The following is a 21,665-nucleotide window of genomic DNA, read 5'->3' on the forward strand; positions in this document are numbered from 1 at the left end:
ATGTTGAACTGTCACATTCTAATATCACGTTTCTTTATAAAAGGTGACACATGTTTTTTCTTTTACCCACATGTTGATCCCTTCAAAATTTATGAAATAATTTCATTAATTAGAGGCATATCATGAAGTAAAACAAAATATTTTTCAACACAACAATATCAACCCTTCTCCATTTACATATCTCGATTTCTATGTCTGATTACATTATTCATAACTTTTAATCCTTAATATTTCTTTCCAAACCCTTTAGTTAAATTGTTCCAAATTAGGAATAATAAAACATATCCATATCTGAGCCAAAATAAATAAATCCATTGCATGTGATAGTCTCTGTACTATGACCCATTTTCTCTATCATAAACCATAAACAAAACTAGTAACCCTTCCTACGACATCATATAACTTGCTCAAAACAACTCCAAATAAAACCAATTTTTTTAAGGATTGATCCTATATAAGCCATTATTTTATCTAGTACATAAATCATTTTATAAGATAAAATCTTTATCTACACACTCAATGGAGATCCTTTAAAACTAATCTTCACTCAAATATCCATAACTTACAAAAATCTGAATGAAAATGATTAAAACAAATTGGAAGAAAAATATAGTTCACATATATTTCCAATTAATATAAATATAGTTCCTTTCTCATTCAAATGTGTCTATTTCAAACATTTCAATTTGACTATAGTTGGGCATCCTCAAATTTGCAATTTAAAAGCTCTGCCAAAACTTGCATAACTTCTTCATTTCTACATGAAATAAATGCAAACAAAAGACAAAAAAAATTATTCACTTATCTATCTAGATATAAAAAATTTACATGGTTTCTAGGTTGTACAAGACTTAGAACCAACACTAAAACTGAGAAACCAATCAAAATGCCAACTCAAAATATTACCAAATTTGTTTCAAAATGTATCTCTTCTTTTGATTAATGCTTTGGTTCAACCATAACTCTATTTTTATAGCTTTTTTGGATGGTTATAACTTCCAAAACACCCTTTAAACCAACCTATTACATTATTTTAACCCTTTTGCATTTTTTACAACATTTTATGCATTTTTGCATTACAACTTTCATATAAACCCAACCTAGACCAAAATTATGACTCGAATAACTTTAGATGGATATCAATAGATCCATTCACCTTTTAGATAAACATTTTAAGATTATTGATCATATTAAGACCTCCTTTCATAATTTTGACAACTTGTTACAAATGGTTTCATACACTTTACATCTTGACCCAAATATAACATAAATTACTCAAATGGATTTAAATATCTCAAATGAGGAATCTTAAAATTCTCATGTTATTATACTTTTGGTGCTCCTACACCATCTTTATGAAGCCTTTTCCTAAAGATACATTTGAGTACATGAGAGGGATGCTTGGGGTTATGCCCCTACCTACTTCTGAGTAGATAATGTAGAGAGTGCATCGGCCCAATGGTACATAGCAACATTATTTGACTAGACTAAATGATATGATATTGGGCCTAATATGGTATGATCCAACAAAAAAATACATATTTCTATTTGTGTTTCTTGAGACAAATTGGAGAGAAGACTAGAGGTCATGGGTATGAAATTGTGTGGAAATAATTCAAGTTTTCCAACAACTTAATGGTGGTATTTAATGTTGTACTAAAATTGGTAAGATCATAGCTTAAGAAACAGTTATCCATACACACCCAAGCACTTGTGTAATTATGGCATTCACTTCAAGTAGCACAGTATGCTTATTCAAAATAGTATGAGCTAGTTTCTATATGAAAGAGTTGAAGCTTAGTCATGGTAAATGTAATACCTAACTCAGTCAAAATAAAAAAATTACACGTGTTATTATTTCTCTCTCATTAAATTCAACTTAGCTTGCTTAGCAGACAAAATTCCACTTCTATTAGGGGTTGGTGGTGGGCCAATAATCCATGATCCAAAATATGCTCTTCATGTCAGCTCTTTAGTGTCATTATATGTATAAGAAATCTAATGTACTATTACGTATATACTAGCTCTATATATATGCTATACTATATAATATATATAAAAAGAGTTGAGAAAAAAGGTCCTACTTGAATAAAATTACAATTTGGCATTGTGTTATAGTTATAGAAGAACATTTAGGTTTTTAGATTATATTTCTAATCTTATGTATAGTTTAGGGCTCAATATGGCATAGTATTCAATTAGGGTTAGGGTTAGTGTTGAAATTTTATTTTGTGGGAAATTTAGTTTTCAATTAGGTTTAGGGAAATAATTTGATTTTACGTTAAAGTTACAATATAATATAGTTGTGGCTACTATTCAATTTTGTATCCCCTCTCTATGCATCCCTTTCTATTTCGTGGCCTAATTATTTCCTTAACCTCATATCTCACCTCCTCCCCCAAATCTCTCTACTCTCTCTACCTCAACTCTATCATCACCTTCTCACTATTAACTACCCATTATTACAATCAATCCTCTCTCTCTCTCTCTCTCTCTCTCTCTCACACACACACACACACACACACACACACACACACACACACACACACACACACACACACACACACACACACACACACACACACACACACACACACACACACACACACACACACACACCCGCGCACACACACACACACACACACACACACACACACACACACACACACACACACACACACACACACACACACACACACACATGCAAATGCAAACATACACACACACACCCATTAACCCATCCACATAAATACAAACATACACACACACACCCATTAACCCATCCACATAAATACAAACACACACACACACACACACACTCACATAGGCATCCACATAGACACAAATAGACACACACACACATTATCAAAAACTACTATTATTACATTTCCTAATTAGTCTCTTTTTCAATTAAGATTATGTCTCTCATCCGCCCTCGTACCCTTGAATTATTATCTTTGTCTATGATATGTCTATTTATCCTTGACCCACTCTCTTCCCCATTGAAATATATCCATCTTTTTTTATCATTGTTTCCCTTTGAGAATATCCTCTCTATAATTAATCCTTCTATCTCTAATCAATTCTATTCTCCCATCATTATCCTTCTTTCCTCAGGTCTTCTATTGTTCTCCCCCCTTTATTTATCTGTAGCTCATATCTTCACCTCCCTCTTCTCCCACTCACTTTTATTCATTCCCCTCTTACTTTGTCTTTCCATAATTTCTATTAATCTATACTGCATCTCTCACATATATGTTTCACTTCTTGATCACTATCTTTCACACTCTCCCCTCATTCCTCTCATGATCTCTTCCCCTCATTTAAATCTTTGTCTCTCCCTCTCCCGTACACACACACATCAAAATGTATGATTACTTTAATCCCTAATCAACGTCCTCAAAGATATCTATTTCATATGTCTCCCTCACCCTATTCGATCTCTCTATCTTATATCTCCTGTCTACTCATTTTTCCATTTACCTCCCTACCTCACTATATACTCATCCTATTGACCATAAATCTCTACCTCATCTTTGTAAATATCTCATCCACTCTTTCTTCCATTATTATAAGCTCTCTCTCTCTCTCTCTCTCTCTCTCTCTCTCTCTCTCTCTCTCTCTCTCTCTCTCTCTCTCTCTCTCTCTCATGTAGACACAGACATACACACACACACACACATACATGCACAAACACACACACACACACACACCGATTCACCCACTCACAAAGAGACAGATGTACACACACACTCACACATGCACATGTACACAGACACACAATCAAAAACTACTATAATTCCATTTCCTAATTAGTCTATTTTTCAATCAAGATTATGTCTCTCACCCCTCCTCATACCTTTGAATTACCATCTTTGTATATGATGTGCCTCTCTATCCAAGATGCTGTCTCTTCCCCACTAAAACATATCTATCTCTTTTGATCATTTTTTCCTTTTGAGAATATCCTCCTTATAATTACTCCTCTCTCTAATATATTCTATTCTATCATTATTTAGGTATTCTCTTGTTTTATCCCCCATATTTATCTCTAGCTCATATCTTCACTTCCCTCTTTTGCCACTCTCTTTTATTCATTCCCCTATTACTTTGTCTTTCCATAATTTCTATTAAGCTATACCCCATCTCTCACATATATCTTTCACTCATGATTACTCTCTTTCACACTCTCCCCTCATTCCTCTCGTGATTTCTTCCTCCTATTTACATCTTTGTCTATCCCTCTTTCATACATACACACATCAAAATATACAATTAATCTAATATCTAATTAACACCTACTAGATATCTATTTCATATGTCTCCCTCACCCTATTTGATCTCTCTATCTTATATGTTTTGTCTACTCATTTTTGTATTTACCTCCCTACCTCACTATATACTCATCCTAATGACCATAAATTTCTACCTCATCTTTGTAAATATCTCATCCACTCTTCAATTATTACAATCTTTCTCTCTCTCTCTCTCTCTCTCTCTCTCTCTCTCTCTCTCTCTCTCTCACACACACACACACACACACACACACACACACACACACACACAACAAATTATATGATTACTATAATCCATAACTAACATCCTCCTACATATTTATTTCATATCTCTCCCTCATACTATTTGAGTGCTCCATAGTATATGTCCCATCTACTCATTTTGCATTTACCCCCCTTACCTAGCTATGTACTCATCCTAAATAAATCTCTACCTTATCTCTGTATATCTCTCATTCTATCTTCCTTCTATTATCTCTCTCTCTCTCTCTCTCTCTCTCTCTCTCTCTCTCTCTCTCTCTCTCTCTCTCTCTCTCTCTCTCTCTCTCATGTAGACATAGATGTACACACGCATGCATGCACAAGAACACGCACACACTCATTCGCCCACCCACACTAAAAAAAATGTACACACACATATGCGCAGATGCATGCACATAGACACACACACACACAATTAAAAACTATTAGTATTCCATTTCCTAATTAGACTCTTTCTCAATCAAACTTATGTCTCTCATCCCCTCTCCCCCCTTGTACCTTTGAATTACCATCTTTGTCTATGATATGTCTCTCTATCCATGACCCTCCCTCTTCCCCATTGAAACTTATCTATCTCTTTTGATCATTTTTGCCTTTTGAGAATGTCCTCCTTAGAATTACTCCTTCTCTTTGTAATATATTCTATTCTCCCATTATTATTTTTCTTTCTTTAGGTCTTCTCTTGTTTTCTCCCCCTTATTTATCTCTAGCTCATATCTTTGCCTCCCTCTTCTCCCACTCTCTTTTCTTCAATCCCCTCTTACTTTGTCCTTCTATAATTTCTATTAAGATATACCCCATCTCTCACGTATATCATTCACTCCTTGATCACTCTCTTTCACACTGTCTCCTCATTCCTCTCATGCTTTCCTCCCCCTATTTACATCTCTATCTCTCCCTCTCTCATATGCATACACATCAAAATATAAGATTACTCTAATCCCTAATTAATATCCTCCTAGATATCTATTTCATATGTTTCCCTCACCCTATTCGATCTCTCTATCTTATACGTCCTATCTACTCATTTTTCCATTTACCTCCCTACCTCACTATATACTCATTCTAATGACCATAAATCTCTACCCTCATATTTGTAAATATCTTGTCCATTCTTCCTTCCATTAATCTCTCTCTCTCTCTCTCTCTCTCTCTCTCTCTCTCTCTCTCTCTCTCTCTCTCTCTCTCTCTCTCTCTCTCTCTCTCTCTCTCTCTCTCTCTCTCTCTCTTTCTAATTGTGAAATATCTCATATTTTTTCCCAACACTTATCTAATTGTGTGGGGGGCTAAGGAGGTGGCTTGTACTTCCATCTTTAAAAAAGCACTCTATTATTAAGCCCATCATTTTTTTGGAAACTACCTTGGATAATTTCTCTCTAAATATGCAATTATTTATCTTTTTCCAAATCATTTTGATAAGTTGGTTCTTGGAGGAGCATATCCAATCCAAGATATTTTAATGAGTATCCCTATTCAATATCCATGATATCCCTAACTGATTAAATAGTTCTTCCCAATTCATAGTAGAATAAGAGCAATGCATCAAAAGGTGGCATATAGTCTCTTCCTTCCTACTATATAGAACACACTAGTTTCCCATTTGGAAGAAACTCCTTTTGATGTTATCAATTTTTAGGATGCTATCATGGATAATGGACCACCAAAAGAAGTTGATTTTGGGAAGTAGGTATGATTGCCAAACTAGTGTCAAATTTGGTGTTCGAGCCTCCTTATTTATACTATAGTAGTCTAATTTATTATAGAACTCCCCGCTTGAGTTCTTATCGCATATGAATATGTCTCTATCCATGAAGGCAGGGTTGAATATGGATATCTTTTAGAAGGGACACCAAATCCATATAGACTCCCTTATCTATTAAATCAAAATTCCTTGTGCTAAATGAATTTCATTCCTTATTCTCAATATAATTGGACACCTCTTGACCATTGGTGTTCACCCCCCATTCTTTTAGGGAAGAAAAAATCATGAACCTTCACATGAAATTACCAATCCATCTATCTTCCTAAAATATCTCTGAATTCTTATCACCAATGGTCCACCTAATACCCCCTCTCATGTGTTATTTAGTATTGATAATGATAGCCAATGTCTTAGAAGTAGCTAGAAGACCCTTTGTATAAAGAACTTGATTGAATCCCTCCCACCAATGTATTTATCCCACATATTTATACACCAAGTAGTCGAGGCTCGGACTAATCTCCAACCAATCTTCATCATAAGGGTATGTGTAGGATCATGGTGTGCCAACAAGTGGCAATGTGAAAAAAGTGGAGTTTTAAAATATCTAAAGGCATTTCAAAATCTGCTTTGACTTTTTTCGACCCATCCTGATACCAAAGAAAAAAGGTGATACCAACCCATTTTAGATATGTGATCCAATATTGGGTATCTGATCCAATATGACATCCTCAATTTGATATTAGGTATTTGATATAGGATTTCGTACTCAAAACTTGAGCCCATTTTTTTATTATTTCTTGTTTAGTTTTGTTTTTTGCTACCCCCCATTTTAGATATATGATTTTAGATTAGGTATAGCATTTAGGAAATTTCAAGTAAGTCTTTCTTTTGTTAATTTGATCGTATTCATTGGATTGTACTTAAAGTTAGGTTTCTTTGATAGAAAATCGTATATTTTTTATTTTATTTAAAAACTATTAATACAAAGAGTAATGTTTGGATTCTTTGCAATTTAATATGCATGACTGACTCAAATGATGTTGATATGAAATAGAGTTCCTCGAAATGCTCCACCAAATGATCCAGTACCCCCATAAAACCCTCCACCAAATGATACACTACCACCTCAAAACCCTACTGGAATTGAAGATTTGGTACAAGAAAATCTTACCAAACTAATGGGTTTTCAAGTTACATATAACAATATACCTACATTGGCTCCCATTTTATCTTTGTTAAACACCATAGTGGATAATACTGAGACACTTACCAATGACCAAAATACTTTTCTTCACTAGCCTAGGAAAATGCATGTCATGTTTGATGATGGGTTGGACTATGATGAGGTTGCAGCCCTAAACATAACTAAAGATAATATATTAAACCTTTTGGTGGAACAAAAAAATAGTAAAAAGGTAAAACACAAATAGCCCAAATTATCGATGAAATGGTGCACAAATGAGGCTATGGGCACAAACTTTTGGATCATTGGCAGATGGTCTTTGAAAAACCTCCACACAACAATTTAAAGGTCCCATTCTATTTCATTAAAAAAATGTATGCTAAATTTGTGTTGGGCCTCAAGGTGAACTACTAGAGCATGAGTCCCAACATAGGTGTAGCAGGAGGAGCTCCGTAGGACAGACCATTTTCCTAATAGAAGAAAGATGGTACTTTTCTCCCCACTTATTGATGTCTTCCCCCTCTAGTATAACATCTTGATATCATTGTAGAGCTTAGCTCTCATACTATTAGAGTCATCCATAGATTGATAAGCCTATTGATATCCTACACTAGGATAGTGTTGCCTCCCTATGTTGATGATGGTTGTGCAAGTTCATAGTCAATGAGCTCATCACATGTTTGTGTACCCCATACTTTCACAATATGCAAGAATATTTTTCTGGGTCCAATTGGTGATCATTTCAAATATTAGTTTCTATTTGAGGAGGAGGAGGATTCAATGCACACGTGTGCAAAGACTATACATTCTAATGTGAGAGATCTTGAGCGGCATGTACAACCATATTATCCTTCTATGTTCCTAAGTGTATAGATTTTTTTGTTACAACATAGATGATTTAAAGTAAATCTTTATAATATAATAATGTTAACTCATACTAACGTATACATGTATGTGATCTTCATTCATGTTTAGCTGAATAGAGAGGAGGAGCTTAGATAGGTTGATGATGTCATGATCTTTGACTATTTCACTTTTCCTTAGACATCTACAATATACTATGTTGTCCTCTCATTTATTTTCTATTTGATGTTGGAAAATATATGGTTTCTAATCTTTCTTTTCTCTTGCTAGCATCACCTATTAGTGAGGGGGAGAGTACAGGGGGTAAGTCACAACCCATTGAAAATGGAAAGGTAATTAGGTGTTGTAAAAGTGATTAAATATCGATGCATTCTTACTAAATGTCTATGCTAACGAAATTTAATTACATTCTTTATTGTCTTGGTGGATTTGGCATCGCAAACCCTATGGCATTTCCATTCATAGTGAGAACCCCATCGTATTTATAACTATCATTTATTAGTTATTTTCCTTATTTAAATTTAAAAAATTAGAACTAAGTTCCATGATATTAACAACTAGGATTTTGTATCTAATGAGAAACACTAGGTACATAGGAGGGTGGACATTAGATTTTTGTATCTTAGCTCATGCAGCCATTATTTCAAGAGGAGGGGTCAACATAGGTAAGTTTTAGTTTGAATTTTGGATTATATTTTATAAAATTAGTATGTTATCAATCAAAATGTTATAGTTTAAGTTGTAGATCCATCTAAAAATCATAGTTGAACATATATAGGCCACAAAAGTTAAGGTTCCATAAATCTTGACACATGAGAGGACTCCTGCAAGGTCAAGGAGAGAGGTATTTATGATAAAAGATTAAAACTATAAATCTTCATTAAGAAAAGGATCACTATGAATTTGAGTAATTCAATGTTAGATACATAGAATCAGATAAATTCAGTAGTCTAATTTTGGGTTTTCATTTTTTGTTTATGTATGAGGCTACATTTTGAGATGATATATGTCACATTGTATACAAAAGCTTTGATATTATACACATTTCAATGGCGTGATCAACGATAATTTGTATATGGATCATGTATTGTTTATGTATTTTGATATATGACTTTTTTCATTTTTTTGCATAAGGATATGAATTTTAATTTAGTATAGTATTGTTCAATTTATTGTGGATCATGTGTCTTGTTTATGTTTATGGAACATCATTCATTTTGATCATGCTTTTTATATTCAATTCAAATGTACTAATTTTTGAAGAAAAAATTATCAACCTTTATTAACAAATTTTAATGCAATGTTTAATTTGAAATTTTATCATATATTTTGAAATGATGTCTATAGCCTATTAAGATGTCTACAATCAGCCAAATGCATGGCCAATTCGGTCTTAGGAGAAAATCTTTGGTCTTAGGGGACACTTTAGTATGTAGTGGTCATTAATGTTATAAGAGTTCTATGGTCAAAATAGGGGTGTCTATAGGGTTCATGCATCTATCCAGAGCTAACACAACTGATGATTTGATACCATGATCAATGGTTTGAAAGTAGGGAAATGATGCACCAATGAAGTGGCCTACAATGCAAGTTTTGGCATCAGGTGAGATCATTGTGCCAAATCCAAATGAGATATGATATCTTCAAAATGAGAGAAGTTATTTTAGAGATCAACAACATCGTCCAAAAGTGTTTGATGTTTCACTAATAGCCCTCATGATCTCTAAGTTATAACCCTCAGAAGATTGATTTCCAAATGCACTTAGAGCATCTTATAGACTCTTTAGTACGAGGTCGCCATGAACATTTTATGCTCTCTATGGATGGAAAAAGGGTGCCACTAGGATTCACTCTCCCATCCATAGCTAATGGCGCTAATTATTTGATACCACAATCAGTCATTTCAAAGTTATGTAGTGATGCACCAATTGACTCAGGAACACTACACGTTTTGGCAATAGACAAGGCCACTATGCCAAATCCAAATGGAATGTGATCACTCCAAAATGAGAGAGGTTATTATTGAGAGAAACACCGCCATCTTGTAGCATTCAACATTTCACTGAAAGCCATCATGTACTCCAAGTTACGACGCTCAGAAGATTGATCTCTAACTACACTTACATAATCATAGACACTCTTTGGTACAAGGTAACTATGAACATTATAGACTCTCCATGGTTAGAAAAAGGATGTCACTAGGGTACCTGTACCTATCCAATGCTAATGGCACTAATGATTTGATGCCACAATATTGGTTTTAAAATTACGCAATGATGCACCAATGAACTAAGGCACATTGCAAGTTTTGGCATTGCATGTGATCATTGTTCCAAATCAAAAAGCAATGTTATCTCTCCAAAATGAGAGAGGTTATTGTAGAGCTCAATATCACCATCTCTTAGCATTCAATGTTCCACTAGTAGCCCTCATGAGCTTTGAGCTACAATCCTCAAAAACTTGATCTTAAAACACACTTAGAGGATCTTAGAGACTTTAGTATGTAGTGGTTGGGAATGTTGTAGGCTCTCTATGTTTGGAACAAGGGTGTCACTAGGGTTTATCAGCCCATACAGAACTAATGGAACTAATGACTCAATTCCACAATTAGTGGTTTTAAAGTTACACAGTGATGCACCAATGAACTTGGGCACACTGCAACTTTGGCATGAGGCAAGATCACTGTGCCAAATCCAAGGGAATGAGATCTCTCAAAAACAAGAGAGTTTATTGTAGATGTTGATATCACTATCTTGTATCATTCAATATTTCACCAACATCCCTCACGAGCTTTGAGTTAAGACCCTTGGGAGATTGATCTCAAAACAAAATTAGAGAATCTTAGAGACTCTTTAGTACAAGGTGGCTATGAATGTTGTAGATTCTTTTCTATTTTAATAAGGGTATCACAAGGGATCACACACCCACATAGAGCTAATGGTGCTAAAAATTCAAGGCCACAATTAGTGGTTTCAAAGTTACATAGTGATACACCAATGAATTGAGGTACACTACAAATTTTGGACTCAGGTGAGATCATTGTGCCAAATCTAAATAGAATGTGATTTCTCCAAAATGAGAGAGGTTATTGTAGACCTCAACATCACCATCTTGTATAATTTGACATTTCAGCAATAGCCCTCATGAGCTTTGAGTTAAGACCCTTAAAATATTGACCTCCAAACACACTTAGAACATCTCAGAGACTCTTTAGTACAGGGTGACCATGAATGTTGTATGCTCTCTATTGTCAGAAAAAAGGAGCCAGTAAGGTTCACTCGCCCATTTAGAGCTAATGGCACAAACAATGTTATGTCATGATCTATAGTTACAAACTTATATAGTGATAATTAGCATAATAATAATCAAAATAATCTTAAACACGACTTTATTATAAAACTTTGGTTTTATAAAATGTACAATTTGTTTTTGCTAATTAATGTAATCTTTTATTAAATATATAGTTTTAAAAATAAAAAACTTAAATTTTAATATAAAAAAATCTAACAATTTTTATTTTTTACTTAAATTTGATGCACTCCATAAATATTATATAAGGATTTATTTTTCATTTCACATTCACTTCTTAAATAAATATTTTTTAATGAAATTATTTATAATATAAATAGATAACTTCCATTCATTGAATATAGATATTGTTTTAAAATTTTCAAATTTATAAAAAATAATGATTTTCAAAATTATATCTACATATATTTTATTGAAAAATAAATAGGACAAATAATATTTAAAAATTATTAAAATTCAGAAAGAGTTTTATGCCCTCCTAAAAATTCAAACTAGTAAAATATTTTATAAATAAAATATTTCCTAATCTTAATTAGCAGATGAATAAGAAAACATAGAATATGGGACTACGTTAATTATAGAAATGGCCAAGTATAAGAGTAAGTTTGTAGTAAATTTTTTTAACTACTTATAAGTCACTAACAAGTGACTGTTATCACAAGTACAAGATGTAATGATTGGAGAGCATGAGAGGCATGCAAAATGGGCATCCAAACACAATAAATTCCGTAGTTGGATAGTTGATGCATGTATGCTCATGCCATAAGCTATGTTGGTAGTATATTTTCTCAATATGCCATGATGCTTTTTACACCAGGATAGATGGTGTCAACCAAAGGTCATTATGAATTCAAATATGAAAATCGATGGGTACCATTTATTTAATCGTCATCTAAAGGAAATGTTGAACTCTTACCTACTAATATTTTAGAAGATTGAGTTCATTTCAAGGATGAAATGCCTTTGATGTAATAAAGACAAATACTTATGTGTGTTCTTTTTCAATATTATACTTTTTTGAATTAAGGTAAAAAAATGTTTTATAGGGACTTGTAACCCTAGTTGATAAAAAGTACAAAATACAAAAGATATTTAATAAAGACGATAACTATAAAATATGTTGGAATAATAAGAAAACCCACTAACCATCCACCAACTAGCAAAACTAAAATTCAGCACTAAGACTGACCAAACCCATCAAAATGATAGAAACAAGAAAAATAATAGATACAACAAAGATAACCCAAACCTAAACAATGTCCCTAAGAGCTCTTGCTTCCCATATCTCCATCACATTAGGTTCATTTTGAGTTTTATTTGAGGTTCTTGAGCTGCTAACAATGTTACTTTTGAGCCTAGCCCTATTAAGATTCCAAATCTTTCCCTTTTTTGTTAAGATGGACCTTGAGCTCAATTCCTTCCTTGTTCACTTTTCCTTTGTCATTCACCGGTTTCATGATAGCAGAATGAACTCTGTCACTATTTTCCTTAAATATTATGTTAATCCTTTCCCCCAAACTTTTTAGTTGATCGAGAATGTCATCATAGTTTCATTTCATCTTCTTCCTTAATTCACTTTCTTCCTCTAGCCATTTCTTCAAGCTATTACCTTTATCTTTGAGATAATGGATTTCATTATAAATCCATTCATCAATAATGAAAGATAAGTTCGCTTTGTCCTAGGCTTTGCTAAGAAACTCTAGAGAACTTGGGTTGTTATTAATATCATGAGTAACAAAATCCTTCTTTTCACGTCTTGGATATAAATCCTTAGAATCAAATATAAGATAATCCACAAACCTAAAAGGCAAAGTGTTCTTGATGATATTGGTCTAGTTCAACTTATTACCATGTGCATCTTTATCTTTATCTTATTTCTTTATAGGGAAAAGGGAAGCATTGACCTTTTGAGACTTAAGAGAGGAAGTGGATATCTTATTATATTAATTATTGTGGGAGTTGGAGTGATTCTTCCTAAAATCATCATCTGTTTCCATGCCATCCAACATTAAATTTATAACTAATCTGAAAATATAATAATTATTATTTGTATCTGAAAATATAAAATGTAGCCATGCCCCTTTTCATTAAACATGACAATATTTACTGTGAAAAATAAATTGCTTACATAAAGACATTAGCATTGACACTAAGAGAATCTTTAGGATATGAAATGACTAACGGTTGGAAAAGGTGTCATTAGTCTAGGTAGTGCTCGATAGGAAACTCTTATGGTCCATTTGGCTATAGGAATAGGAATATGTATTCTAGATTTGCTAATTTGAGAATACAAAATGAGAATATGTATTCCAATTCTCTATTTGGTTCACCAGGGTTTTGATGGGAATATGTTTATTTCACATTTGGCTGTGTAAAACTGGAATAGGAATACGATTATTTCTTATAATTTTATTTTGATTCAATATAGTTTTCCTTAATGTTTTATTGAGTTGGTTTATTTTTTATTTTAAAAAAAGCTTAATTTATTTTATTTTTTCATTTTATTTTTTGGTTGAATTATTAGAAATTTACATTAGTTCATAAAAGAAAATTACACACAATCACAAACAATTAATTATACACCACATGATAGTTATCAAACTGGTATAATTTAATAATCATTTTGTACATAATTAATCACCACAATTAGAATTTCCTATTACCTCACCTAGAATTCGAATATAAATCACAATAAGCATTATTTATTTATTTTATTATTTAAAATGAATGCAATGCTTTTTAAATAAATCTTATTTAACTTTATGTTTAGTAACTCCAAAAACAAAAGCTACATTAATTTATAAATTGTTATGACATTACAACTATTTCCCAAATATTTGTATACAAAACTCATAAAACTTGTAGTAAGATTCTATCTTTATTAATTGTCACATAAGGTTCCAACATAGGAGACCAATAATTACACATATAAGGTAGCACAAAATGAGTATGTTTCCTCTCATGCCTTACACATTTTACACTCATTTCCTTACTCATGTTTTTCATCTTTGGCTAAAGAAATGCCGACCCTAGCTACCTATCGTGATTTCCATATTATGCACTCATTTCCTTCATCATGTGTAATTGTAGAGCCTATAGCATCAAACCACCTAAAATATCCACAACCATGCTTCCCCTACAATATTAAATCCACATTAGTTAATATTGAATAGATGGCATGTCATTAATTTGAAACTTACTACCTATAACATGTGATTAATAACCTTCTTTCTATTGAGGCAAGATTTTTCTTTGTGTGCAACATTTTTAAAGGGCATAGGCCAACACCACTTTGGAAATTATTAATTACCACATCTCTCAAAACCATGAATCATGTACTAATAAACAATGCAATGCGAAAACTTATCAAAATGATATGCAAGAACAAATCTAGTATCGATAAAGAATGGATCTAGTAAAATGCAAAAAGGCTTCAAAATATATTCTACCACTAACCAATTTAGCAAAAATTTGATTAACCAATGTGGAATATCTATATACAAAACCAACACATTTAATAGAAACTCAATTAATCAATTTCATTTTAGATTCGACTCTAATATATACGGTAGAAAACCAATTAGCCATAATGTAAGAAAGCTTTACAATTAGGTTGAATCACACCCATTTACAATATAAATTGTATTCATTTCAAGGAAGTAATATTGATAAACTAATATCCAACAAGCTAAAATTGGAGAAGGTTTCAAAGAAGTAATATTGATAAACTAATGTCCAACAAGCTAAAATTGAGGAAGCTCGAACACATATTTGTAATTTGCATGTGATGATTTTGAATATGTGTAACATTAACTTGGGTTTAATATATTTTGATAAATCATTATATTGTACAATTGATATCCACTTGAAAGAAACTAGAAAGATATTGGATTCCATGCAATTCCCAAGAAATTTCATGGCACATAGAGACATTAGAGATAGCATTATATAAATATGTAACTTCAACTAATTCCAAAATTTAAGAAGAAAAAAACCCTCAAGAAGCCCTCATGATTGAAAAATCATACATCTCTTTCAAATGTTTGAAACACAACTGAATATAGAAACTTATGACTTGCCGAATTGCAAAGGAGGTTACAGATAATTTAGAATGACATGAATCAAAATGTTGAGGGGAAATATTTCTTACATGGTTAGATTCATTAACTAACAAGCTAAATTAGGATGTAAGTAGTTTTTATTTTATTCAAGATGCATTAAAAAAAAACAAGACAATTTTTAATGAAAAAACTCAAATGAAAATAGTACTGAATTTAGCAACCTTACATAATTCTTTAAAGTGAAGAACATGATAAGCATCTAGAAATTAGAAGAGAAATATAAATTAGAATCTGTAATATATCTTCAAGATGTTAGAGATTTTGGGAAATATAAATCTCTTTGAGCTCCTTATCATTTTATGCACATCACAAATATGTGTATGCAACTACTCTTCTCTCCAACAATCATTTTATAAGCTTTTAATGCACATTTTAGCAGACTTTACCTGGCAAATGCAACTATAGTTTTACTCTGAAATTAGCAAGGAGCTACTAAAAGGATAAAAATGGACAAAGAACTAAAGATGTAAATTGAGAAAGGAATAAAGGATCATTTAAATTGATTGATTTCCTTTCAAAGGAAGCATAGTAGTAATTGATCTTTTAAGTTTTCCAAGTAAATTAATCAGTTACATTTCAGAATTTAAATTAATAAGAAGAAACAAAATCAACCATAGTAACTCATGAAATTCAATACTTGTGCTAGGAGGGAGGCCAATCAAGAGTGAAAAATTTATAATTTTTTAAATTATTGTCATGTTTTTTATTGCTTATACATTGTATGGTATATAGAGACTCAAAATCAGCAGAAATATGGAAGCAATCATCTCCCAAAACTTACTCTAAATTTGTAGAAGAAGCAAAAGTAGGTGTAGCAATAGGGGTCACAATAGGGGCAGTAATGGGAGGCATATGAACCTCCTCATGTATGCTCATCAAAAAATTTATGAAAAACTTCAATAAATAAAAGCGCATAGTAAATTGCACACATATTTCTGTAGTAAGAAACTATTATATTTATGGAAAACTTCAAATATATATAAAAGTGCATAGCAAATATTGTTGATAGGAACCTTAATATATTGTAACATACTACATAGGTGAGAGATAAAACATACACAACACAAACTATGGAGCCATACTACATCTTTAGGAATATATCAAGAAAAATGGCACGGTTTCAATATTTCATAGCCCAATGAAGAAATTATATAGCAACATTATAGATAGAAATAAATATGGTATTGATCAGATAATAATGTATACAAAATCAAAAGTAATGAATTGAACTAGTGGAAATGGTGATCAAGATGTCAACAATCAAAGAGATAACAAATAAATGACAATGGAGGGGTCAACTTTTAGATCAAAGTGGGAAGATGTAATTCAATATAATACATATATGCAACTAATAAAGAGTTCAATTTCCAAGAAATCTTTATCCATATCATGGTGTGATCAATAAAATAAGTAGCCATGTGAAGATAATATGAATTCATCTATTGGATGTATCCAATAGTATTATGAGATGACCATGTCCCTCTTTTACATGATGCTAATTATTATCAAGCTCCCTTCTTTACATGATGTTGTTGATGTAGTTCATATTAGCCAAAAAGATGAGGGGTTGATCCCATAGTAGAAAAAGGTCGAGAATCAGCCAGAGGTTACCTCCCAATTGTCTAACCTATACCAACTTTAAACATCATCTGAAAACCATAAAATTTTAAGAGCCAAATTATCATTAACCATAGTTCTTAAACTACTATGCACAAGAAACTAAATATAAACTAGAAGCATTTAAAGACATCACTACTATTGGCCTACTTAATCAATGTAGTCCAAAAAACCCCGTGGGGTGTAAAGTTTGAAGACACAATCAGACCAAGATATTTGTCCACTTTACATGATGTTAACTATTATTTAGACTAAGATATTAGTTGAAGTACAAAGAAATAAATATAACATAATAATATGAGGAATAAATATCAATGATATTTTAATAATGAAGTTCTTCAACATATAATAAGTATTAAGGACTATCTAAAGTCAATGATGCAAGACTAAATACACATAATACAAATAAGTGAACCATAAACAAGATTGCAATAAGAAAATAATATTAAAATATTCAACGATTATAAAAAAACAATAGAGTTCAACGAAGACGATTTGCTCAATATATTTGGAGATAATTTGCAAATTAAATGGAAGTTGATTCATACAATGAATGGAAGATAACTCATATTCAGAGAATGAGGAGAAGAGTGGACAATGATATTAGTAGTCTTATTTTCAATGATGAAAAAGAAAATTTCAAATCGTTATGAGATTGATGATTGTTGAAGCCCAATTCAAGTTCATATCTAATATATATATATATATATATATATATATATATATATATATATATATATATATATATATATATATATATATATATATAGAGAGAGAGAGAGAGAGAGAGAGAGAGAGAGAGAGAGAGAGAGAGAGAGAGAGAGAGAGAGAGAGAGAGAGAGAGCAAATAAAAATACACATGCACATATATATCTAAAACTTGCTAGTAAGGAGATGATTTGATTGTACAGTTATAAGACAACAAAACATGATACATTGTATAATTTACCCACTCTCCCACCTTTAGTCTAAGCTAAATATTTATTCCTGAAATAATACTACATTCTAATATGTTTGGTGTTATTTACTAGGTTGGCTTTTAGTTGGATGCACTGAGAAACACCAAAAATCTAGTGGGGTAGTGGGATCAACCATAGTTATTGTTTCTCATTTATCCCAGTGCCAATGACAAGTACCTGTCTTGCTACCAAAGTTTTGTCTAAAACATAAGATAGGATTTTGATAGATCTGATACTCATGCTATTCCTCAAAATAATAATGGAACAACACATGTACTCACAGTCATTGTATAGACTTGTGAAACCTCAAGATATATAGCATATCTATTATTACTGTTGGTGTCAATCTTTTTGGGTAAAAATTGATGCCTATGTGGTGTAGGAGCGCTCAAGATAAATCAATATCAAACCTCAGATCCACATATTAAACCTCAGATCTCAATATAAAACCTCATAAATATTAATTTATAGGGATCTAGACCAAAATTGTGTGAACTAGTTCCAAGATTGACATTGCTATAAGCCCTTGGTCAACTCAAGTCAAAGATGGTCAAAGGTCCTAGAATCTTAGGATTATGGATATTTTCATATTTTTTATGTTTAGAACACATTTGGATCATTAGATTTAAGTTTTCATAACATTTTCTTCTAAAATACAAAAAGTTTAGAAAATGCAAAATTGCTTGAAAAGATGTTTAGGAACTTTGAAGCAACTTTTGTAATTCAAAGCAAAATATTCTCCAATGATCATATAAAGTTTGAAATATTTTTATAACTATTAAAAGGCCTATAAAAATCCCTTTCAAGTGGTTGATAGGCATATAGAGATTGTACTTTCAATTTTTGAATCAATAAAATATCATGTTTTAATGTAAACAACTTGTTGTTCTATGTTGTATAGATTTGTACATACTCTTTCAAAGTTTGTAAGATATTTTTTTGGATAGGTAGATGAAGTATATTTTGAATGCTTCTAGTTTGAGGCCTCCATCTATTCCCTAACTAAAGATACTCACATTTTTGTATAAGTAGGTCTGGATTTCTTGCTAACCTAGGGTTTTAAAACATTCTTAAGAATAAAAGAGGATTTCACCATGGGAATTTAAGAGCCTCTAGTGAAATCCTAGTATTATATATGTATTCTAAGATGTGAGTCGATTTTAATTTTTACTTGCAGGGTTCATTAAGAAATTTGATGCCCTACGCATACATTTCACATGTTCATGCTAGGAAAAGGATGCAACATTCCCCACAACTCCAACTAGAGTTGACATACATGCTTGAAATCAAGTTTTTAACTTGTCTAGGGTTGTACTCAAATGTTCCTATTATTTTTTTGTAGAATGGAGTCCTAAAACATGTATTTCCTTTGTAAATGGAGGCCTAATTGCCCTAGTTGCCTATGTGAGAAAGTGAACAAAAGCCCATTTGGTTCTGTCATCAAACCTTGGTTCCTTGAAATAATTCTAAGTCCTAAAAGGGTTTCCAAAATTGAATTTCTTTCCTTGGGTTTTGTTGATATTTTTCCTTAAAATATAATTTTTCATCAAAGGACTACTAGTGTTTCTGGATGATTTAACAAAGAAACTATGTGGAAAAACTTACATAGTTTGGTTTTAAGCATTGTTTCATGTCATTGGTGACATAAATAGAATATTTTAAAATGTGTTGGAGTCTTAGGTTGTTTTCCAAAATTGGTCAATTTGTGCACTGCGAGCAACTTGCGATAATTTGTCTTATTCATAGGGTTCCCTAGTGATTAGGATTTTCCTTATTTGGGTGTATGGTTGTGATAACCTAGTATCATCCTTGTATCACTTGTGATTGGTTCTTGCACATTTGGTCATCTTTACCAAGAGATTTGGTTGAAGGACTTCAATTAAGAGGGTTTTTAGAGTATTTGGTAACCTTGTGATTAGTCCCACTGGGCTCCATTGCATCAAGTGGTATCAGAGCCATGGCTCTTACTAAAGAAGATGAAGAAATCCCCAGAAGGGTAAAAAATTTTGAGGTAGCAAAAATAGTGAGAGAACCAAGAGAAACCAATATTGCTCTTGAATAGAGGTTGAGAGAATTTGAAGGCAAGGTGGACAAGTAAAAAAAGGTACAATAGGATGATGAAGATCAAGATGCTAAGGCTGATGGCTTTGAAGAAGAAGGAAAAGTACCTATTGAACAGAGACCTCTCTTAAATGCTCTCAAATCCATGGAGAAAAGAACCATGGAGGGGAAGTTAGAACTCCCAACTTTCAGTGGCAAAATGAATGCTGACAATGCATTGGATTAGATTGAACCCCTAAATAGTTTCTTTGAGTGTGAAGACATACTAGAGAAGAAAAGGGTAAAGTTGGAAAATTCCAAGTTGAAGGGAGCATCCATAACTTGTTGGAACTTCATCCAAATAGAGAGCATGAAGAAAGGAAGAAACATGATTTCTTCTTGGGATAGAATGGTAGCACTAGTCAAGAAGACAAATATGCATGAAGACTATGGTGTACAACTACATAGGAGGAAAGAAAGTCTAAAGCAAAAGTGTAAGAATTTGGCTTAGGCCAGAATTCACCCAAGAACTAAAGAACTCAGAACAAGCACATAGTATACCAAAATAGATAGAGTATGATTAGAATGATGATATTCATTCAATATGATAGCTTAGCCAACTTGAGAGTACACCAGTAGTGCCTGTATATAAAGGCCTTAGGAGAGCTTCTAGAATGCATAGAAGTTAGCAACATGATAAGTCATACAACCAGACACATGTCCACTAGATATGGGTTATCCTCCATTAAGCATGGGATTAAGTGTGATGATGTGAGGATAAGCCTACAATGGTGTAGCATGCAAATCAGTGGTGTGGACAACATGTGCTGAATGAGGAGTGCGGATAATTGTGTTGTCAACATGACAACTCAGTGAATGATGCATACTCCTATGTTGTAGACACCATGTGCATAACTAGAGTTGCATAACTCAATGAGAGTAGAAAAACTCCTAAGTGTCTCACCTAAGATAATAATAAAATAATGTAAAATAATTAAATAATGCATTAACCTAAGTAAACTTGAGTAAGTGTAATAAGTAAATACTTATTTACACCAACAAAAAGGATGTAGATGTTAGTGCCTATATAGAGGAGTTCCTAAAATTATGTATGAAGACCAATGTTAAATTTATGTATGAAGACCAATGTTGTAGAGGATAAGGAAGAAAAATTGGCAAGGTAAACGAATGGCCTTAAGTCACCCATCCAAGAAGAACTTAGGCTTCACATCTCTAGCTTTGTGTACAAGTGATATCAATTAGCGCTCAAGGTGGAAGAATAATCGAAGAGGAGGTAGGATCAAAATGAAGGCA

This window comes from Cupressus sempervirens, chromosome 4 (genome assembly GCF_028749045.1).
Source record: "Cupressus sempervirens isolate cs-2001-9-10 chromosome 4, ASM2874904v1, whole genome shotgun sequence".
In the NCBI taxonomy this organism is placed as follows: Eukaryota; Viridiplantae; Streptophyta; class Pinopsida; order Cupressales; family Cupressaceae; genus Cupressus; species Cupressus sempervirens.